A 3,608-nucleotide genomic window follows, 5' to 3' on the forward strand; every position below is an offset into this window, starting at 1 on the left:
GTGATCTGCCCACCTTGGCCTCCCAAAGTGCTAGGATTACAGGCGTGAGCCACCACGCCCGGCTGGACAGTCTGTTTTTCTGTCATCTCCACTTTCCAGGGGCTGTCTGCATTCCTTGGCTCGTGGCCTCTTTTCATCTTCAAGACCAGCAATCATATCACTCCAGCCTCTGACTTCTGCTTCTGTGGTCTCATTCCCTTCCCTGACTCTCGTGATTCTTCGTCATTTAAGAATCCTTGTGATTACATTAGGCACAGCCAGATAATCCAGAATAATTTTCCTATTTTAAGGTCAGCAGATTAGCATTCCTCTATTTTATTTCATTTTATTTATTTATTCACTCATTTATTTATTTATTTATTGAGACAGGGTCTCGCTCTGTTGCCCAGGCTGGAGTGCAGTGGTGTGATCCTGGCTCACTGCAACCTCCACCTCCTGGGTTCAAGCGGTTCTCTGCTTCAGCCTCCCGAGTAGCTGGGACTACAGGCACCCGCCACCATGCCTGTTAGTAGACACGGGGTTTCACCATCTTGACCAGGCTGATCTTGAACTCCTGACCTTATGAGCCACCTGCCTCAGCCTCCCAAAGTGCTAGGATTACAGGCGTGAGCCACCACACCCGCCTATTTTAATTTTTAGAGATGGGGGTCTCACTATGTTGCCTAGGCTGGTCTCGAACTCCTGGGCTCAAGTGATCCTCCTGCCTCAGCCTTCCAAATTCTGGGATTACAAGCATGAGCTACCATGCCTGGCTAGATTAGCATTCCTAATTCCATCTAGGACCCCAGTTCCCCCTTACCACATAACGTAACATATTGACAAGTTTTGGGGATTAGGATGTGAACATCTTTGGGGGCCATTATTCTGCCTATCATAGCTACCTAAGTTAAACACAAAAGATTTTAAGTTCTTATAACTACTTGTTACAGTTAATTCCATTTCTTGCTCATCACTGTATCTCCATCCTCTAGCACTTTGCTCAAATAAATGTCAAATACCGGGTTAGCCAGTGGGAGATACATGGTGATTGTGATAGCGTTTTCTCTTTTTGCCATTTTATTTTTGCTATATCATCTGTTTTTACAGTTTTTTTTTTTTTTTTTTTTTTTTTTTTTTTTTTGAGATGGAGTTTCCCTCTTGTTGCCCAGACTGGAGTGCAGTGGTGTGATCTTGGCTCACTGCAACCTCCTCCCCCCAGGTTCAAGTGATTCTCCTGCCTCAGCCTCCCAAGCAGTTGGGATTAGAGGCACATGCCACCACGCCTGGCTAATCTTTGTATTTTTAGTAGAGATGGGGTTTCGCCACATTGGCCAGGCTGGTCTCGAACTCCTGACCTCAGGTGATCCATCTGCCTCGGCCTCCCAAAGTGTTAGGATTGCAGGCGTGAGCCACTGCACTCTGCCACTGTTCTTTTTATGGTTTGGGGGTGCATGTGAAGGTTTGTTACATAGGTAAACACGTGTCATGGAGGTTGTTCTACAGACTCTTTCATCATCCAGGGATTAAGCCCAGTACCCAAGAGTCATCTTTTCTGCTCCTCTCTCTCCTCCCACTGTCCACCCTCAAGTAGACCCCTGTGTCTATTGTTTTCTTCCTTGTGTTTGTTCATAAGTTCTTATCATTTAGTCTCCACTTGTAAGTGAGAACATGCAGTATTTGGTTTTCTGTTTCTCTGCTAGTTTGCTGAGGATAATAGCCACCAGCTCCATCCACATTTCCACAAAAGACATGATCTCATTCTTTTCTATGGCTGCCTAGTATTTCATGGTGTATCTGTACCACATTTTCTTTCTTTCTTTTTTTTTTTTTGAGATGGAGTTTCACTCTTGGTGCCCAGGCTGGAGTGCAGTGGCATGATCTCGGCTCACAGCAACCTCCACTTCCCGGGTTCAAGTGATTCTTCTGCCTCAGCCTCATGAGTAGCTGGGATTACAGGCATGCGCCACCACGCCTGGCTAATTTTGTATTTTTTAGTAGAGATGGGGTTTCTCCATGTTGGTCAGGCTGGTCTCAAACTCTTGACCTCAAGTGATCTGCCCATCTCGGCCTCCTAAAGTGCTGGAATTACAGGCGTGAGCCAATGTACCCAGCCACCACATTTTCTTTATCCATCTGCCATTGATGGACATTTACGTTGCTTCCATGTCTTTGCTGTTGTGAACAGTGCTGCAGTGAACATTTGCATGCATGTGTCTTTATGGTAGAATGACTTATATTCCTCTGGGTATATACCCAGTGGGATTGCTGGGTCGATGGTAGTTCTGCTTTTAGCTCTTTGAGGAATAACACTTCATGAATTTGCGTGTCATCCCTGTGTGGGGCCATACGAGTCTTCTCTGTATCATTCCAATTTTAGTATATGTGCTGCCAAAGAGAGCACGTGATAACATTTTCTTTTCATTTTTTTGAGACAGGGTCTTGATCTATTGCCCAGGCTGGAGTGTAGTCAGAGCTCATTGCAATCAGAGCTCACTGCAACCTTAAACTTTTGGGCTCAAGCAATCTTCTGCCTCAGGTTCCTGAGTAGCAGGGACTATAGACACTCACCACCACGCTCAGCTAATTTTTAAAAAAATTTTTCATTTTGCAGAGACAGGGTCTCGCTATGCTGACTGGCTGGTCTTGAACTCCTGGCCCCAAGCGATCCTCTCACCTTGGCCTCCTGAAGTGTTGGATTACAGGTGTGAGCCACTGCATCCGACTATAATAAAAAATAAAATAATAAATGAATGTAGTTTATTTCATTTTACTCCCTTCTCCCTCATTTCTCAGTTGAGTGGACTTCCCAAAGCTCCTTAAAGTGCCGGGGAGCCCTGCCTTTGCAGTTCTCTGGCAGGCTGCCTTACTGCCTCCTCCGGTGTCACACGCAGAAGTCAGATAAGCCTGACTATCAACACTGCCTCCTCTACCTCTTATCTGCATAACCTTGAGCAGTAACTTCATCTTTGTCAGTGCCCATTTTCTTTTTCTTTTTTTTTTTTTTTTTTGAGATGGAGTCTGGCTCTGTCGCCCAGGCTGGAGTGCAGTGGCGCGATCTCGGCTGACTGCAACCTCCGCCTCCCGGGTTCAAGTGATTCTCCTTCCTCAGCCTCCCGAGTAGTTGGGACCACAGGCATGTGCCACCACGCCCGGCCAACTTTTTGTATTTTTTAGAAGAGACAGGTTCTCACCGTGTTAGCCAGGATGGTCTTGATATCCTGATCTTGTGATCCACCGGCCTCGGCCTCCCAAAGTGTTGGGATTACAGGTGTAAGCCACCGCACCCAGCTGGTCAGTCTCCATTTTTTCATCCACAGTATGGGAAAAATAATAACTTGAGATTGTTATGAGGACCAAGTGAGATATTACCAATGTGTAAATTGCACAACATCAGACCAGGCAGGTAACAAATATTAATGCGCATTAATCAGTGTAATGTCCTTTCCCTGGACAGTATATTTTATTTATTTATTTTTTTAGATGAAGTTTCACTCTTGTTGCCCAGGCTGGAGGGCAATGGTGCGATCTTAGCTCACCACAACCTCCGCCTCCCGGGTTCAAGTAATTCTCCTGCCTCAGCCTCCCAAGTAGCTGGGATTACAGGCATGTGCCACCATGCCCGGCTAATT

The 3,608-nt window shown here is 46.0% G+C and overlaps 1 non-coding gene across 1 annotated transcript; it reads right to left on the reverse strand.

The window, feature by feature from the left end:
• Positions 1-2,274: 2,274 nt before the first annotated feature.
• Positions 2,275-2,380, reverse strand: LOC129459043 (U6 spliceosomal RNA). Its single transcript, XR_008649859.1, has one exon. It is a non-coding gene; the product is annotated as a U6 spliceosomal RNA (small nuclear RNA).
• Positions 2,381-3,608: the final 1,228 nt, after the last annotated feature.

This window comes from Symphalangus syndactylus, chromosome 19 (assembly GCF_028878055.3).
Source record: "Symphalangus syndactylus isolate Jambi chromosome 19, NHGRI_mSymSyn1-v2.1_pri, whole genome shotgun sequence".
NCBI lineage: Eukaryota > Metazoa > Chordata > Mammalia > Primates > Hylobatidae > Symphalangus > Symphalangus syndactylus.